Below are 20,061 nucleotides of genomic sequence, written 5' to 3'. Positions count from 1 at the left end.
ACAATGGAATGAAAGACAGATATAAGTGGCAGAAAGAAACACCTGGTGGTGTGTAAGATTGTACTTTACTTAGCAGGAAAAGGTAAGAACGAAGCTTTTGTTGTGTTAGGGTGGTAAAAACAATTCTCCGCACTCAGCCCGCCTGCCTGTCCTTCTGAGCTTAATGCCCTGCTTTGTAAAGTCCTAGAACAAGCAGCCTCACTTTGGCTTCTCTAGTCTTCGGTGTTTGTTTTTAATTAAGTGAATGAAGATCTTTGTTTCCCTCAGTAAGGAAAGGACTTAGGAGAGACAGAGAGTGGGGGTGCATATAAGGGGTAGGAGAGTGCAAGGCATGGAGAGCAGGGAGGATGGGGGTGGGGGAACAGGAGCTGGGGGGATGCGGTATAGGGTGTGGAGGTGGGGATGGAGGTATAGGGTGTGGAGGTGGGGATGGAGGTATAGGGTGTGGAGGTGGGGATGGAGGTATAGGGTGTGGAGGTGGGGAGGGGGTATAGGGTGTGGAGGTGGGGATGGAGGTATAGGGTGTGGAGGTGGAGATGGAGGTATAGGGGATGGAGGTGGGGATGGAGGTATAGGGTGTGGAGGTGGAGATGGAGGTATAGGGGATGGAGGTGGGGATGGAGGTATAGGGTGTGGAGGTGGGGATGGAGGTATAGGGTGTGGAGGTGGAGATGGAGGTATAGGGTGTGGAGGTGGGGATGGAGGTATAGGGTGTGGAGGTGGGGATGGAGGTATAGGGTGTGGAGGTGGAGATGGAGGTATAGGGTGTGGAGGTGGAGATGGAGGTATAGGGTGTGGAGGTGGGGATGGGGGTATAGGGTGTGGAGGTGGGGATGGGGGTATAGGGTGTGGAGGTGGGGATGGGGGTATAGGGTGTGGAGGTGGAGATGGAGGTATAGGGTGTGGAGGTGGAGATGGAGGTATAGGTGTGGAGGTGGGGATGGGGTATAGGGTGTGGAGGTGGGGATGGGGTATAGGGTGTGGAGGTGGAGATGGAGGTATAGGGTGTGGAGGTGGAGATGGAGGTATAGGGGATGGAGGTGGAGATGGAGGTATAGGGGATGGAGGTGGGGATGGAGGTATAGGGTGTGGAGGTGGAGATGGAGGTATAGGGGATGGAGGTGGGGATGGGGGTATAGGGTGTGGAGGTGGGAATGGGGTATAGGGTGTGGAGGTGGGGATGGAGGTATAGGGTGTGGAGGTGGAGATGGAGGTATAGGGTGTGGAGGTGGAGATGGGGTATAGGGTGTGGAGGTGGGGATGGAGGTATAGGGAGTGGAGGTGGGATGGGGGTATAGGGTGTGGAGGTGGGGATGGGGGTATAGGGTGTGGAGGTGGGGATGGGGGTATAGGGTGTGGAGGTGGAGATGGAGGTATAGGGTGTGGAGGTGGAGATGGGTATAGGGTGTGGAGGTGGGGATGGAGGTATAGGGTGTGGAGGTGGGGATGGAGGTATAGGGTGTGGAGGTGGAGATGGAGCTATAGGGGATGGAGGTGGGGATGGGGTATAGGGTGTGGAGGTGGGGATGGAGGTATAGGGTGTGGAGGTGGGGATGGAGGTATAGGGTGTGGAGGTGGGGATGGGGTATAGGGTGTGGAGGTGGGATGGGGGTATAGGGTGTGGAGGTGGGATGGAGGTATAGGGTGTGGAGGTGGGGATGGGGGTATAGGGTGTGGAGTGGAGATGGAGGTATAGGGTGTGGAGGTGGAGATGGGGTATAGGGTGTGGAGGTGGGATGGAGGTATAGGGTGTGGAGGTGGGGATGGAGGTATAGGGTGTGGAGGTGGAGATGGGGTATAGGGTGTGGAGGTGGAGATGGGGTATAGGGTGTGGAGGTGGGATGGAGGTATAGGGTGTGGAGGTGGGGATGGAGGTATAGGGTGTGGAGGTGGGGATGGAGGTATAGGGGATGGAGGTGGGGATGGGGGTATAGGGTGTGGAGGTGGGGATGGAGGTATAGGGTGTGGAGGTGGGGATGGGGGTATAGGGTGTGGAGGTGGAGATGGAGGTATAGGGTGTGGAGGTGGGGATGGAGGTATAGGGTGTGGAGGTGGGATGGAGGTATAGGGTGTGGAGGTGGGGATGGGGGTATAGGGTGTGGAGGTGGGGATGGGGGTATAGGGTGTGGAGGTGGAGATGGAGGTATAGGGTGTGGAGGTGGAGATGGGGTATAGGGTGTGGAGGTGGGGATGGAGGTCTAGGGTGTGGAGGTGGGGATGGAGGTATAGGGTGTGGAGGTGGAGATGGAGGTATAGGGGATGGAGGTGGGGATGGGGGTATAGGGTGTGGAGGTGAGATGGAGGTATAGGGTGTGGAGGTGGGGATGGGGGTCTAGGGTGTGGAGGGTGGGATGGGGGTATAGGGTGTGGAGGTGGAGATGGAGGTATAGGGGATGGAGGTGGGGATGGGGGTATAGGGTGTGGAGGTGGGAATGGGGTATAGGGTGTGGAGGTGGAGATGGAGGTATAGGGTGTGGAGGTGGGGGATGGGGGTATAGGGTGTGGAGGTGGGGATGGAGGTATAGGGTGTGGAGGTGGAGATGGAGGTATAGGGTGTGGAGGTGGGGATGGAGGTATAGGGTGTGGAGGTGGGGATGGAGGTATAGGGTGTGGAGGTGGAGATGGAGGTATAGGGTGTGGAGGTGGGGATGGGGGTATAGGGTGTGGAGGTGGGGATGGAGGTATAGGGTGTGGAGGTGGGGATGGGGTATAGGGTGTGGAGGTGGGGATGGAGGTATAGGGTGTGGAGGTGGAGATGAAGGTATAGGGATGGAGGTGGGGATGGGGGTATAGGGTGTGGAGGTGGAGATGGGCGTATAGGGTGTGGGAGGTGGGGATGGAGGTATAGGGGATGGAGGTGGGGATGGGGGTATAGGGTGTGGAGGTGGAGATGGGCGTATAGGGTGTGGAGGTGGGGATGGAGGTATAGGGGATGGAGGTGGGGATGGGGGTATAGGGTGTGGAGGTGGGGATGGGGGTATGGGGATGGAGGTATAGGGTGTGGAGGTGGGGATGGGGTATAGGATGTGGAGGTGAGATGGAGGTATAGGGTGTGGAGGTGGGGATGGAGGTATAGGGTGTGGAGGTGGGATGGAGGTATAGGGTGTGGAGGTGGGGATGGAGGTATAGGGTGTGGAGGTGGGGATGGGGTATAGGGTGTGGAGGTGGGGATGGAGGTATAGGGTGTGGAGTTGGGGATGGGCGTATAGGGTGTGGAGGTGGAGATGGGGTATAGGGTGTGGAGGTGGAGATGGAGGTATAGGTTGTGGAGGTGGGGATGGAGGTATAGGGTGTGGAGGTGAGGATGGAGGTATAGGGTGTGGAGGTGGGGATGGAGGTATAGGGTGTGGGGTGGGGATGGGGTATAGGGTAGAGGAGGTGGGGATGGGAGGTATAGGGTGTGGAGGTGGGGATGGAGGTATAGGGAGTGGAGGTGGGGATGGAGGTATAGGGTGTGGAGGTGGGGATGGAGGTATAGGGTGTTGGAGGTGGAGATGGAGGTATAGGGTGTGGAGGTGGGGATGGAGGTATAGGGTGTGGAGGTGGGGATGGAGGTATAGGGTGTGGAGGTGGAGATGGAGGTATAGGGTGTGGAGGTGGAGATGGAGGTATAGGGTGTGGAGGTGGGGATGGAGGTATAGGGTGTGGAGGTGGAGATGGAGGTATAGGGTGTGGAGGTGGAGATGGAGGTATAGGGTGCGGAGGTGGGGATGGAGGTATAGGGTGTGGAGGTGGGGATGGAGGTATAGGGTGTGGAGGTGGGGATGGAGGTATAGGGTGTGGAGGTGGGATGGAGGTATAGGGTGTGGAGGTGGGGATGGAGGTATAGGGTGTGGAGGTGGGGATGGGGGTATAGGGTGTGGAGGTGGGAATGGGTTATAGGGTGTGGAGGTGGGATGGAGGTATGGGGGTGGAGGTGGAGATGGAGGATAGGGTGTGGAGGTGGGATGGGGGTATAGGGTGTGGAGGTGGGGATGGAGGTATAGGGTGTGGAGGTGGGGATGGAGGTATAGGGTGTGGAGGTGGGGATGGAGATATAGGGTGTGGAGGTGGGGATGGAGGTATAGGGTGTGGAGGTGAGGATGGAGGTATAGGGTGTGGAGGTGGGATGGAGGTATAGGGTATGGAGGTGGGGATGGAGGTATAGGGTGTGGAGGTGGGGATGGAAGATAGGTGTAACTTTATATTCTATGATTCTGATTATATTCTTATTTTTGCTATGAGTTGTAGTATTAGGTATGGGTGTGGAGGTGAGGATGGAGGTTAGGGTGTGGAGGTGAGGATGGAGGTATAGGGTGTGGAGGTGGGGATGGAGGTATAGGGTGTGGAGGTGGGGATGGAGGTATAGGGTGTGGAGGTGGGCATGGGGGGTAGGGGTGTGGAGGTGGGGATGGGGGTATAGGGTGTGGAGGTGGGATGGGGGTATAGGGTGTGGAGGTGGGATGGGGGTATAGGGTGTGGCCGTGGGATGGGGGTATAGGGTGTGGCCTTGGGGTATTGGGGCTATTGGGTATGGGAGGTGTGGTACATACTTTTAGATCCCAGCACCTGAGGAAGGAGTTAGCTTGGGCTACGTAGTGAGACCATTCCTCACAGCAAACAAAAACCAGAGACGGTTGCCCCACAGTCAGGTGACTGATGGTCAGTTTCGAGAGGGAGCCTGGCTGTACTCTCATCATCTGTATTTGAAATCTGTCTTATTTCTAATGCTAATAATAACACCTTTTCTGTGACCAAGCAGAATGGGGTGTGGATGCGCTGAGCTGGGTATAAAATGTGGGCTGAGGAGATGGCGCAGCACCTGCCTTCTTCTAGAGGACTCAGAGTCAGTTAACAGCAGCCAGATGGTGGCTCAACTGGAACTCCAGTTCCAGGGAATCCGACACTCTCTTCTGGTCTCTGTGATCACCAGGCACACACAGACAACACATACGACACATACAACACATATGCAGGGACTTACATGCAGGGAAAACACATATACAGAAAAACAAGAAGAAACTGGGCAGAAAACAATATCAGAATCTTTTTTGTTTTGTTTTGTTTTTTAAGACAAGGTCTCTCTGTGTAGCCTTGACTGTCCTGGATTCACTTTGTAGACCAGGCTGGCCTTGAACTCACAGCGATCCGCCTGCCTCTGCCTCCCAAGGGCTGGGATTAAAGGCATACGCTACCACCGCCCGCCCGGCTCAGAATCTTTTTTTTTTTTAAATAAAGATTTATTTAATTACTGTGTACACAGTGCCCTGTCTGCATGTATGCCTGCAGATCTGATTATAGATGGCTGTGAGCCACCGTGTGGTTGCTGAGAATTGAACTCAGGACCTTGGGAAGAGCAGCCGGTGCTCCAAGCCATCTCTCCAGCCCAACATCAGAATCTTAATCATATTTTGGAAGACTTGGCTTGAGTGCGTCTGTGCGGGAAGAAACCTTACCGTCAGATGTTACTGACCACAGAGGACAAACATTCAGCCGTGAAACAAATAATTCAGAAGTAATTTCTACTTTAAAGAGAAAAGTCACATAAAAAAAAAAAAACCACCCATTCATCTCTAAAATTGGAAACAGAAAACAGCTGAAGGCATCGAACTGAGCAGCCATGGACGGCTATTCAATATGCGGGAGAAATTTTACACATCGGTCCTGTTGAGAAGGTGAAGAAGGGCCAATGAGAGACAGTAAAATAAAAAGAAGGAAAAAAGGATGTGTAGGGAGCGAACAATAGAAATAGACAAGCTGGCACATGGCCAAAGGTAAAATACAAAAGGATGAAACAGAAAAGATGCAGCAAGAGCCAGGAGGAATAGAGTAAACTCAGGGAGCCCATCGCACCGTCTTCTGCCCTTTGTAATGCCATGGAAACTAAAACTACTGTGGTGATTGGTGGTCCTGGGCACGGGGGAGCAACACTGGGCTTGCTTCTTTATTGGCAGAGATAGTACGTTCATTACTTTACTTGTTGCTATGACAAATATTTGACAGAACAACTTGGGAAGGGAAGGGAAGGGAAGGGAAGGGAAGGGAAGGGAAGGGAAGGGAAAGGAAGGGAAGGGAAGAGGAGGAGAGGGGAGGGAAGGGCAAGGTTCATTTTGACTCATTTTTTAAGAGGTGATTTAGTCCGTCAAGGCAGGGCAGACATGGCGGGCAGGAGCTGGTCATATTGTTTCCAAGGTCGGGAAGCAGAGAGAGGCGAATGCTGGTGCTCAGCCCACTCCTATGTTTATCCACTCTGACTGTGGGGTGAGTCACCTGCGGTGGGGTGGGTCTGTCATCCTTATTTTTTTCTCTAGAATTGGCTTCCCAGAGAGCCCCTCAGGTGTGTTTCCTGGGTGAGTCTAACCAGTCAAGTTAGCAACCAAGAGCAACTGTCCTTCACAAAAAGTAAGTGAAATTAGAGACCAAAGGGGCTCTGGATCTCATAGGAAACTCTCAGGCCTTTACTTTTGGTTAGTGATTAGGAGTATGCCTGGAAGTCAATGGGGATTCTTCCCTGGACCTAAGAGAAGGCAGTCTGACCCTCCCCCCCCCCCATCCTGTCCTCCAGCTACACTCAAGCTAGTACATTTAGACAGCGAAAAGTCAGTCCCTTTCCCATAGGTACATTTTACCTGCAAAAAATACCCTACGCTTCTCTAGTTTTTCCAAGCTCTCTCCCAACAAAATCAGTTGGGTTTAATCATACGGTTGCTTTAGAGATGCTAAGAAACAGACCAACAAGGCTAAGGCACAGATCTTCATTCAACCGAACAAGCTGATGAAGAGAGGAAACAGCACAGCTTAGGAATGTTAGAGTTAACTAGGCTAAAGAGCAAAGCCTGGCATCCAGGGCTGGCTCAGCGGCTAAGAGCACCGCTGGCTGCTCCTCCAAAGGTTCAGTTCCCAGAACCTTCAGTTACAGATGGCTCACGACCATCTGTAACACCAGTCCCGGGGGAACTAACACCATCTTCTGGCCTCTGCAGGTGCTACACACACACACACACACACACACACACACACACACACACACACACACACAGGCGAAATACCTATACACACACACACACACACACACACACACACACACACACACACAGGCGAAATACCTATATACACACACAAACAGGATTAAAATCTTAAAAAAACAACAAATCTGGCTACCTGGAAGATCTAAAATGGAAATTCAGGCAAACTGTAAAATAAACTGCAGACTAGAGCCCTGGCCTGGCTGGTGTTTCTGGGGCATTGGATGCTTGTTAGGTGGGTGCACAGCAAGCAAATGATTCCCTGAGGCCAGAGGAGCTGTGGGGAGAACAAAAGCCAAAGAGAAGAAGAGTGAAACAGAGTCGAGGCCCATTTCTCAAGGAGGAACAATCTTAGGAAGTGGAGCACAGAGAGACACGGCGGACTCACCGGGAGAAGGAAAAGGAGAAGGGAAGGGCGCTCAGTTAATCCCGGGACACAGGCCTCACAATAAGACCTGTCGAGAGTCTTCAAATTGCCCATATTTTTAAGTATAAGTCCATTGTTAGTATTTTGTCTTAACAATATAAATAATACAGACAGAAGCAGACCTGTAAGAGGAGGTTAAATAAATCATGGCCCACTTACAGGCAACAATGATTATGTAGTTCATTAAAAGACTTAAATATTTCAAGCCGTTTGTGGGCAGCTCCTAGTTAAAGATGCCACACTGAACACACAAGCCTTTATCCATTTGGAAAATCCTGTAAGAATCTGTGAGTAAGGAGCAAAACAAACAAAATGTCCTCAGGCTTAGAGAACAGGCGAGAAGACAACGGCCGAAGTTTAGAAGCTTGGGGCTCAGGCTAGCGAGCGCTTGTCCAGTTTTATGAGAGGCCCAGGCACTCAGGAGGTATGCGGGGGGATCAGGAGTTCAAAACCAGCCTGGATGACAAGAGACTTGGTTTCAAAAAAAAAAAGAAAGAAAGAAAGAAAGAAAAAGAAATAAAACCTAATTTAGAAGCTAAAAGCAAACAGAAAAATAGTAATACTAAAACACACGCAAAAAGATGGCTGTTGGGTACCAAGGGATTGGGGATTGCTTGAAATGTGAGAGCATCTAGACCCCAGGGTACCGTTTCTCCCACTCAGTGTACATTTTTCTACGCAGTCGCCACTCAGGAGCCAACAGTGTTCCTATCTAGAGGACCTTCTTGAAGAGTGAGAAGGACATTTAGTGTTTTACCATTTCCTTGTCTATATTTTTAACAAATTACTCATCACAGTAAACAAAGACGCATTGCAATTAGAAAAATCATTTTTAAATTACATAAAGAACTTAGCGCGATTTTAATGGTGCTGAAGGGGATGAGGTTACAAGTCCCCTCCTGCCATCCCTGCCTCCAGGGAGGGAAGCCCAACTTAGACTTGCTTTGTGTATCCTTACAGAGAAAAGGCTTTTAAAAAATGAAAAAATGTGTGTGTGTGTGTGTGTGTGTGTGTGTGTGTGTGTGTGTGTGTGTGTAGTGAAGTAAATACCAGGAAACCACGTACCTGTGAACTTCAGGAAAGGAGGAAAGACGAGCTTTTCTTGGCCCAAGAGCCTCTGAGGAAAGGAGGAGAAGGATGGAAGGAAGAGGACAAAGGAAGTGAATTTTGTGTTGTTTTAAAAAATAGGGTCTAACATAAAAGGCCAGAGTCTCTTAATTTGCTGACATCAGTCCATCATTAGAGGCAACTTTTGGCACCAAGAATAATAGAGTTGAAGAGGCATGAGCAGTTCCCCGTCTCTCTGAGTCACGTTTGCCTGGTACGCTCTGACTTCTTGGGCTTTTTAATAAAAAATTAATGAGTTATCTATGGGGAAGAGGAGGAAAAGGAGACAGGGAGGGAGAGAGAGGGATCCCCAGGTCTCTGCTTGATGGAACTGGATCTGGGAGGTGTACCTGCCCTTTGTTCTGCCTTCACAGCAAACCCCGGGCTCTCCTTGTCTTATGTAAACACACATATATTTGCTTTTTTAAAATTAAAAAAAAAAAGTTCATGTTTATCGTCTGTGTATGTGCATATGCCCTTGGAGGCCAGAGAACATTCCGGATTCCTGGAGCTGGAGTTAGAGGCACCTGGAGCTGGTGATTTGCATGTTGGGAATTGAACTCAGGTCCTCTCCGAGAGCAACCAGCTATCGCTTGGGCCCCCAGGTGAAAGAAATTGATTATACATTTCTGAGATCTTTTACGCACTTAAGGACACACACCCCCCCATAATAGAGAAGGCTCGTTACATCCTCTCTGTGGATCGGATCACTCAGACTATTTCAAAGAAGAAAATTCGAAGCACTTTAGTTGGCATAAGATGCTCTGATATCTCTACACTTAAGCCATGACATTTTGTTAAGAGGGACTACAGGATGTAAACTGGGGGAGGGGAGGGACCCATTATACGATGAGCTGTACCGTAGGAGATCATTTTTCTTATAATGTTCTTGGGAAGTGTTTTAATATACTCAAGAACCTTGAACGATTGTAGGAGATAGCAAATGATTTACCAGAAATGTCATTAATAACTTCATTGTGAGCATAAAGCAAAGACAACCAGAGGAGCTGGGTGTGGGTGTGGGGTGGGGAAGCTGCTCAACACATTTTTGTTTTTACCAGAAGGAACACACACATACACACACACACACACACACACACACACACACACACACACACACATCAGCAACAGAAAAATCACCAATTGCTCCATGGTTGTGTTTGGTGGATTTTACCTCAGAATTTCTGAGGCAAAGAGACTCATTTCATCCTGATAAGCTGAATATAAGCTTTTTCCCTGTTAGGGTTTGGTTACAAGACTCAGATTTCTGAGAGTCCCCAACAGCCCCCAGAGGTCTGCAAGGAGCATCCTGCTGTGCAGCTGTGGCCCTGGGGGTAGGGGGGAGTTGAGATTCGGGTAGGTGCTAAGGGGGTACCTCACTCCTCTGGGCCCAAAGTGGAGTCAGGCTTCCTACAGAGAGAAACCGGGGCCTCCTTTTAGCTTTGGGCTCAGAAGCTCCCTACTCCCCTCTCTCCACTGAGAATGGGGGTGCTGTTGGCGGGGGGGAGATCCCTGCCTCGGTGCAAAGAGGATGGTAAAGGTTAGATGCAGGGTCTGAGGACAGAGCTCAGTGGCAGAGAGTTTGCACACGCAAAGCTCTGGGGGACACACATCCACACGTGACTGCCCCTACTCACGTGCACACTTAGCGTGAAAGGGGTCACTGCGAGTTCTCGAGGTAGCACCCCAGAGACAGTGCCAGTTGGAGATCAGAGACCCAGGCTCACATGTCCAAGTTACTCAAAGAAGACCGTTTATTTTGTGCCTCTATGCCCTCTTCCCTCTTCGCGTGGCAAGGCCTGTAGAAGTGGCATAGCTTGAGTAACTTCAGTAAAATCAGGCAAGAAAAAAAAAAAGAAAGAAAAATTACATATTCTGAAACCTCAGCACCCTATAACACTGTCCCCCACCCCCCACAAGCCCCCAAGATTTTGACATATACAGTCAGATATCAGAGTCTTGCCGACATGGATGGTTCTAGAACGGACCCAGAGAGCTCCAAGCCCAGACTGGTGCTAGAAAGCAGTCCCAGGAAAGAGGCCACTAATTAAAAAAGCAGACTGAACATATTTTCTAATGTGTTTATCTGCATCAAAGGGGGTTTACAGTTCTGACAGTGTATGGGAGGAATTAATGCTAGGTAAATTGCGAAGCAAATTAAACGATGCAGTTTTTCAATCTAAGGGGAACAATGTTACTCAAAGATGGAAATGCTTTCCCATCACACTTATATTTTGATTTCATAAGTTAAAAAATTTTGAAGTGGGTATAGATTCACACTTTTAAAATTTTGAAATGAGTGTAAACTCATGGGAAGTTGTAAAGAGAGTGCAAGAGATGCCTTGGTTGTATGCCTCCTGCCATGGCTATATTGCACACAGTGACAGTGCAGACAGTGCAGACATCAATACAGAACATGCAAATAATTCCTCTCACTTACGGCAGGTGCAGGGTCACATGCCCACCACGGCATGGAAGCTCCTAAGTTATCCCATGACAGCTTGTCCTCTCTGTTCCCATCAAAAGCCATACGTTCCCCTAACATCGTCCCTAATGTTACCTTGGCAACCACTAATCTGGGCTCCATCTCTAATTTTGTCATTTTAAGAACGTTGTTATATAAATGAATTTAAATACGCTGTGGACCTTTGCTCTGACGTGCGGTCTTAGCTAAAGTGTTGAGACACAAATGACAGTCCTTGGAGACAGGCTTTCTTCACTCAGGGTATTTATTGCCCTTCAGTTCTGTGTAGTTATTGCTGTGTAGTTATTACCAGGTAATATTCCCGAGGAATATTGGGTCAAACAAAAGTTGTGATAGCTACAACCAGAACCATATTAACAGCTACAGCAACAGCAACAGTCCTTAAAATATATCCGAAATGGTGCTTGGTGTTTTTCCTAACTTAATCTCATTCGATCCACATTAACAACAGCTATTTGCTTGCTTGTTTAACACTTTTATTATATTAATTAACTAATTAATTAATGTGTGTGGGCAAGCACATGCCACAGAATGCTTATGTAGCAGTCAGGGGGCAATTTATGGAAGTTGGTTCTCTTTTTACTTTGTGTGGGCCCTGGATTGAAGTCAGCTCATCAGGCTCAGCTGCAGGCACCCCTACCACCAAGCTATCTCAATACCCCTTTTGTTTGTTTTTCTGAGGTAGGGTCTCACTATGCAAGTTGGTCTTAAATTCACAGTCCTTCCCTTTGAGGCTCCTGAGTGGCCATGTTTGCGGATGACTTTCACAGGGGAAGAAGTAGAGGCTTGAGACTTTCTTGAGGCCCTGCAGTCAGTCACTAGGTTCCCTTTAACCCACAATTTGAGCACTTGATCTGAGTGCATGGAGGAGGCGGCACCCCATTTCAGTGCTATGCCTCACAGGGGAAGAAGAAGCCTCGGTCTGTTTCGTCCTGTGAGAACTGCCTGCTCCCTACAGGCCACTATTACCCGTCTTTTGAGAAAGTGTTCTACCAGCAGAGACTTCTGACAGCTTTGGAAACTCAGCTCCTGGTGCGGTGCGGAACTACTAAAAAGATTTACCTCTGTGCAGATCCACACTGACTTACAAATGGCCTCTTGCTTTTTACAGCTTCCCCCAAAGCTTCAAGGATCCTTTGCAAAGTAGAAACCATTACAAGGACATGAACGACAATATAAAGATTTAACATTCACGGAAATCCAGAAGTCAAACTCAGAACCAATTTTGAGATAAATGTCTGTAGGTGCTAAATCTTCGAGTGGTTAAAAAAGAAAAAAGAAAAAAAAAAGGTTCTACAATTCTCATGGTTATAAATGAACAACCGGCTGTTCTGACAATAGAGTTAAATTAATTTACACGCTCATCCAAACCAGAGAATGAGTAAACAGAAGCTTAGTAAGAGTTTCCAGGACCAGGTGTGGTGGAGCACGCCTTTAATCCTAGTACTTGCGAGGCAGAGACAGGAGGATTGCTGTGAGTTCAAGGCTAGCCTAGTCTACAAAGAGAGTTCCAGGACAGCCAGGGATATTACACAGATAGACCCTGTCTGGAAAAACAAATAAACAAACAAAGAATTTCCGGATAAAGGACAGTGTGTGTGTGTGTGTGTGTGTGTGTGTGTGTGTGTGTGTGTGCGCGCGCGCGCGCATTCTAGGCAGGTGCTCTGGAGCTGTGCTATACTCCTATCCCATTTTGTGTTTTTTTTTTTTTAGAGGCTTTCCTTGAACTCATGGTGTAGCCCAGGCTAGTCCTCTTACCTCAGGCTTCTGTTAGGATTAGAGATATATACCACCATATGTCTGAGAAAGGGCACTTGGGACTACATGTACACCAAAGGGGACTTCCTAACCCCTCTTCCTCTTAGTGCCCTTGGGGACTGTTTTGGCTACAGATGTCCACGATGCTGCCTTGCTTGGATTCCCATGCGCCTTCTGCGTTGAGCAGATTGTGGGTAGCTGTCGCAAGCGTGGAGAAAGCCTGCTGTGTGGTGGGAGGGGGCTCTCCTTGGAAACAGCGCCACCAATAGCTGCCGTGAGCCTGTAGTCATGACAAGTGATAGACAGCCAAGCCCCGTTCAAGGTCCCTGTGGCGTGTTCTCTGGGTGCTGGTTAGGAAATAAGTGAAAACAAGGATGGCCTTTCAGTCCATGGGAATGTGCGCATGCCTGGAGCTCGCTGCGCAGGACCTCTTTTAACCTTTCCAGTGCTGCCGCGGGAAGCAGGATGAGTTTGCCATTAGGGACATGGAAAAGGAGCTCAGGCTGAGCCTCAGCCAGCAGGAGTGGTGCTGGGCGAGCTGGGCACACTGGGAACGCTGATTTTCTTTATGAACTGGACTTCAGTGTCACAAAATAGCTAATGAGAGAAGGTCCCCTTTGGAGACGCTCTGTAGCTAACGCACGGGTGAGGAGTGAGTGACACCATGCTTTGCTGGGCCTATTGAAGAATCACCAGACAAGGCTTCTCGCGTGGAAGGCTCAACCACACCTTAGGCACCTCCAACCCCATAATCAAAAGTAGGTCTTGCTTACTTGAGCCTGATGGAGGCTTCTAGAGCATGTTAACACAAGCAGAAGAGAGAGACAGGGCAACAAGGTGGCTGAAGCACAGTCCAGATTGGAGGGGGTAGGGTGGGGGGAGGAGGGTTTGGGGGGGGCAGGCGGATTTCATAGGACAATCTAGTTTCGTATACAGAAGAGAACAATTCAAGGAAAAGAAGACTTGAAAGAGGGCCATTTCAGTGAAAAGATAACAGAGAGAGCTGTTAAAACAACAGCAACCTGAGAATTTGACTTGGCTGTGGATGCAAACAAGCAAATGACTTTTCCTCCCAAGAGTGAGGTTTTATTTATTTTTATTGTCTTTTAAAACTTTTTATTGGCTCTTCTTGAGTTTCACCTTATACATCCTAATCCCACTCGTCTCCCTGTTCTCTGCCCTTGCAGCCCCCACAAAAGAAAACAAACAAACACACAAACAAACCTCACCGTGGAAGCTGCGGCATGTCATGGTGTGTCACACTATATCATTTTGCACAAACAGCTTTTCTTGCAAATGGCTTGAACCAGACCAATGGCTCACTGCAATGAACGTTCACAAACCCTTTAAAAGGCATGTGGAGTGTGCTATCTTCCCAGCCAAACTGTCACCATCCTCATCGTACGAGCTGGGACTACTTTTGAGAGACCCTCAACATCCAGCCTGTGACCTGTTGACAGCCTCTCCTACAAGGAGGGTGGGGGGAGGGTCACTGCCCCTCACCTGAGTACCAGCTGCTCATTCCATCTGCATGTGCTTCCGCTCTGACTGCAGCTGACCTTGGCCGTCTGCAGGAAGGACTTTAGAAGGAAGCCAACTCCACTCATGTGGCAGTGAAGAAGACACCGTCTATGCCAGGTGAAGGCTTTCGGGTGCCACTGTTTGGGGTCACCTGTGCTCCTGTAAATAAACCCAATAAACCCATTGGCTCCCCAGGAAGTCTGGGGGTGGGGTCATGCTTTGGTTTGTCCTTACACCCTTAGGAGGAGGGAGGGGGTAACTGTTGTTCATGTCTCCTGAAGGGAAGGAGTTTTGGAAACACTCTTTACCAAGCATCCGGGGAATGGGAGTGGTGATGAGGTGCCTGAGCGACTTCCTGGGCAGTGACTGACATGATCAAGGTTATAATTCAGCAAAGGGAGTCCTTGGCGATCCATGCTGAAATTCAAACAGTGGGCATGCCAACTGGGGTTTACTGCTGAACAGTCCATGGGACCAGGAAAGTTTGGAGGGGCTCAAGGGAAAGGGGATGGGATGTGAGTTGGCCAACATTGAAGTCTGACAGATACAAGGAACCTATCTCTCTGTCTCTGTCTCTGTCTCTGTCTCTGTCTCTGTCTCTCTCTCTCTCAACATGTGCCCAAGTTGGAAGACAACTTTGGGTGACTTCTGCCCCTTTGGGTGACTTCCACCCTTGTCTTTTTGCCTTGAGACAGGCTTGCTCACTGAGTCAGAACCTTGCCATTGACTGACCAGTGAGCTCCCAGGATCTATCTGTCTCTGCCTGCCCCACAGTGCTGGGGTTAAAGAAATATACAGCAAGCCTGGCTTTTTGATGTGGGTGTTTGGGGTTTGAACTCGGTTTCTCACGCTTGTACATTAAATGCTGTCACTGAACCATCTCTCTAGACATGTTGGCAATACACCATTAGAAGAAAGGGAAAAAAGCGGGGCGTGGTACTAAATGCTGGTAGTCCTGGCACTTGGGTGCCTGAGTCAGGAGAATAATTTAAGCTCTTGGAATATGAGGCCAGTCTGGGCAACAGTGTGATGCCTCCATCTCAATCAATCAATCAATCAATCAATCAATCAATCTCAGAACAGGCAGTCATGGATTTTCATGAAATAAGGGAAGGCCCCAGGGAAGTGCACTGGTCAGGCTTCAAGGAGGCAGCTCAGCCAGCAGGGTTGGGTGGTAGTGAGGATGGAGCCATGTGTGTCTGGGGAAGAGCCCACTTCTACCCCAGCTCTCTTCAGTGTGTGTTCCCTGCTTCCCAGGACCACGCCAGGGGTTCCTGGGTCCCTTCACTTCCTGGCCTCCATCCCAGTCCTACTCTGGAGCCTTTAGCAGCTCCCCTAAGAGCAGACCACTCAGAGTCCCTGTGACTGATAGGGACGTAGCAGTGGGAGGGGGGGATTAGCGAACCTACAGTGGGCTATGCAAATTAGGTTCTAGCATCTAGATAAAAAGTTGCTGGTAGAGGAATTTTAATTCAGAGCATGGCTGCTCTGGCAAGAGATCACATCCAAAGACCTATTAGGTCTGTGTGATCCCCCTGGAATAAAATATATACCTTTAATCCAGCAGACAGAGGCAAGCAGATCTGAGTTCAAGGCCAGCCTGGTATGGAGCAAGTTTCAGGTAAAGAAAAGCTTAGGACCAGGTGTGGTGCTCCATGCCTTTAATCCCAGACAGTGAAGGTAAAATAGTTTGTTTAAGGAAGCACCCATGTTCGAAAGTGGAGTTTAATTGAGTGGCAGAAAAAGTAACAAATCAGAGAAAGATTTGATAGAATAGGATACGTCCAACTCCCAAGAGAGAGGAAAAGGAAGCTACCTAAGGGGCAATGCAGAGAGGGGTGGGGGAGGCAGTTTTACTGGGACAGATTGCAGAGAGAGAGCAAGCTAGATTCAGGTGAAGACCGAATGAGCCAGAGAATTAGGGGCCAGAAGATTAGAAAAGATTGCTGGAGTTAGTTAGAGGCCAAGCAGAGCAATTCAAGGCCCGAGAGAAAAGCCGGGTTGAGTCAATCAGCTGGGAGAGGAGTTTGAGCCAGAACAGCCGGAGTTGAACCAGCCAGCCCCGAGCTCAGAAAGAGCAAGTAAGGGTGAGCTTATTAAGCAGTAAGTCTCAGAGGCTGAAAATGTTCTAGGCCTAGGTTAGATTTTACGGAGGCTAGAAGCTTCCAGGCCGAGGCCTAGGTCAGCAGAGGGAGGCAGTAAGCATCCACGACAACAACTGAGCCTGGAGAATAAAATTTCTAGTTCCAGTTGCTGACATTAATTATTATCTTATGAAACTGCTTGCTTGCTTCACATCGGTTACCCCAATCTTTCTTTTTCTTCTTTCTTTCCTTTTTTTTTTTTAGGCTTTGTTAGTGATTTCTGCTTTGTTATAAGAGGGAGGGATAAGCCAATTATTTTGGTGCATGACTATAATCCCAGACCTTGGGAGACGGAGGCAGGAGGACTGCGGCATTTGAGGCCAGCCAGGGCTGCATAGTGAGGTCCTGTCTTTAACCACCCTCCCCCACCAAAGGAAGAAAAATTTCTGGGAAAGACATTAATTAACTACTCGGACCAGTATCACAATCTCAACTTGCACTCTGTTAAAGGATCGCCCTCCTCCCGCACTGTTCTTGGCTTCTCTTTGTTTCTCCTTCCCTTTAAACATCGGTTGATTGATTGACTGTGTGTATGTGCATGTATGCTGGTGGGAGTTGGTTTTCTCCTTCTGCCATGTAGGTCCTGAGGATTGAACTCAGGTCACCCGGCTTGGCACAAAGGCCTTTACCTGCTGAGCCCTCTCTACTGCCATCCCCGACATGGTCTCTCTGTGTAGTCCTTGCTGTCCTGGAACTCACTCTGTAGACCAGGCTGGCCTTGAACTCAGAGATCTACTTGCTTCTGACTCCCCAGTGCTGGGATTAAAGATGTGGGCTGTCACCTGGCTTCTTTTAGCTATTTATTAAAGGCAGAAGATAAAGCTATGGCTGTAGCCCGGGCTCCTTTAGGTGAGCAGTCAGGATAGCCTTCAGCCCGGGGTTTTAGTCCTGCTGCCCTGGAGACCTAGCACTTTGGGCATGTTGCTCTCACTTCTCCTAAGCATCAGACTTGCTACTCAGTTTCGTTTCTCATCCTGCCCAGCCAGTGGGGACCCTGACTTCCCTTCAGCCTTGCCTCAGCCTCTGTCTCAGCAGTATTCCCTCAGGGCACTGGCATTACCGTATTTTTCAGACCATAAGATGCACCTGACCAAAAGACACACAACTGTTTTTAGAACAGTTAAACAAATTATTTTTTGTTTACAGAAAAATATTCTGAACCAAATTAGTACTAGTATAATAAAATATTTATTAAAATATAGCAAAATGCGGTAGTATTAAACAGTGTTAACTCAACAGGAGGAAAGACTTAGAGACTCAAACCCTTTTCTAGTTTTCTGGAAACCCCAAAAACTCATCATTGCTACAGTCAGAATTTAGGAAGCTCAGTTGCTGACAATCACTTAATCATGTTCTTCACTATCTCCATATATGATATTATCTTCGGTTCCATCTAAGGCATTGCTAATGCCACAGTTTTTGAGTGATAGTACAATGATTTCCCCCTTCACTGACTGCCATGATGTTTTAACCCATTCACAAACTTGAGTGATAGTGGGCCTCTTCATTCATGCTGTTGGAGTCATGATTCCCAGCAGCCACCATCCATTTGTCCCACTCTTCTCTCATAAAGACTTCAGATGGTTTGTTGATTGAAACATCGAGAGGTTGCAACTGGCTGGTTAAGACCCCCTGGACTTTCAGCTGGATTCATCTTCACCTCTTTAAGTCTGTTTTTTTGTTGTTTCACTAATATGTGCTCTGAATTGGTCAAGCACTAATAAAGCCGATTTTTTTTTTTCAGAAGCCCCACAGGGTGTTTGGACCACACTTTTTCAATCCATCTGTCTTCTCACATATGCAGAATGAACAATTCTGTCTTCTCCCATATGCCCAGTAATGATTTCTGCACAGCAATGTGGCCCCACTGGAGTCAAGGAGGGACAAATGGTAGCTAGAGCTTCCTTTTTACTTCACTCCCCCTGCCCTGCTCCCTGCAGCAAGCTGACATTCACCTGCTTACCAGGCAGGCTAGGATCAGCATTCAGCTAGGATCAGTGTGATTGCGGTGGTTGGGTGGGGGCCATACTCTGTGTGAGTAGGGATTTCAACAACACTGCCCACGCCTCTTCCTGTTCCCACAGACACACTGAACCCTGCGAGCATTCCTTGGCTGGCACACTGAAGACATTGGTAAGTGACCTTTGTTGATGCCTGATGGACAGCAATTAGACCATAACACACACCCTAATTTCCCCCCACTTTTTTTGGGGGGGGGCAGAAGTACATCTTAGGGTCTGAAAAATACGGTATCTATTTGAAGGGCTACCCCACCTGCCTGTCCCCAGTCTGTGGGAGGCCGGGACAACTGTGTCAGAGTCCCTGGAGGTTAGAGGCTTTCAGCAGTGTGGGGCCCACCAGTTTCTGGCTTAGGCAGGCTTCCTGATTGTGTGGGCCACGGTCTGAGACTTCCAGCAGGTGTTCTCAGTCTCCGGGAAGGTGGTACAGCATCCACTGAGCCACTTCCTCCACACAGCAACCGTGGCTAAGGAATGAGCAGCAGCCTGTTGGTTGGCTCATTCACTAAAGTGCTTTCCTCTGATCTGTTTTCTTCCCTGTTGGACTCCTTTGGGAGCACCTGACTAGCCGAGCCTCTTCACACTTGCTGTAGGGCCTGACAGGAATGGTCGCATCCCGTCTCCTATAAGACGATGGGGAGGAAAGAGGAAAGATAGAGGGAGGGAGGGGAGAGTGAGAGAGAGACAGAAAAACAGAGAGACAGAGATAGAGAGACAGATACAGAGAGATAAGGGGGGAAGGAGGGAGGGAGGGAACCAGGTGTTGTATACAAGTTGTAATTGCTTAATTAAAAAAGAACTTTCACAAGACTCAAGGGCTTTCCTCTTATTGTTTTACATTTTCATCATGTAGATTCCTGCTCTTTGCTTCTGCGTCGATGGGTTGATTATTCCAGCTGTAATAGGCTGCTGGCCCGTGTCAGGCATAGTTATGAGCTGTGGTCGTTTTCTTCTCTGTGTTAAGGCCGATTTTAAGTGTCTCCCAGTCTGAACTCTCTTGTTACATACAGTGTGTCTTTTTGCTTATACAGGACCCAGGAAATACAAGGTGTTAGTTTGTGTAGTTGTTCTGTTTTGGATGGGAGATACAGACTCACTCAGCCTCGGGAACAATGTTGGCCATAAAGATGCACGTGCATGACGTCACACACTTTCCCTTGCTCTGCTCATGCTTCCGTATGTTCTATTTCCCTCCATCTGGCTGCTTAGAGTTTTTGCTGCTTTATAACTTCATACGGCCTGTGACATATAGTTCAACCTCAGGGCACACAATTCTACCCCTGATGTGCTATTTCAAATGCCATACTATTCACTTTGCCTTGTTTCTGGATTCACAGCCACCAGTCTAGGGTTGGCTAAGCACAGCCTATCTTTTTAGCAGGGCGATCGGCCAGTCTGTGGTCTGGTTGGCCTTGGGTCAGGGGCTCCACTGAGCCAGTCACGTGTAGCATTTGTAATGGAGGCAACTGTGGTTCACTCCAGCAAAACACACCAGCCTGAGCAACAGAGGGTGTGTTAGCCAGACAATTTTCCTGGAAGGAAACTGTGAATGGACAAGTACCAGTGGATGTTTCCAGAACATTAATTAGCTAACAGT

At 48.9% G+C, this 20,061-nt stretch overlaps 1 long non-coding RNA gene across 1 annotated transcript in view; it reads right to left on the bottom strand.

Annotated features, from left to right (window-relative positions):
* The window catches only part of LOC311582358, a 265,833-nt gene that overhangs the window by 74,921 nt on the left and 170,851 nt on the right, over positions 1-20,061 (bottom strand). The window lies entirely within an intron of this gene.

This window comes from Acomys minous (assembly GCF_964271855.1).
Source record: "Acomys minous genome assembly, chromosome: 14".
Taxonomy (NCBI): Eukaryota; Metazoa; Chordata; class Mammalia; order Rodentia; family Muridae; genus Acomys; species Acomys minous.
Note: the sequence above shows the minus strand (reverse complement) of the source record. Positions and strands in the feature narration are given on the sequence as shown.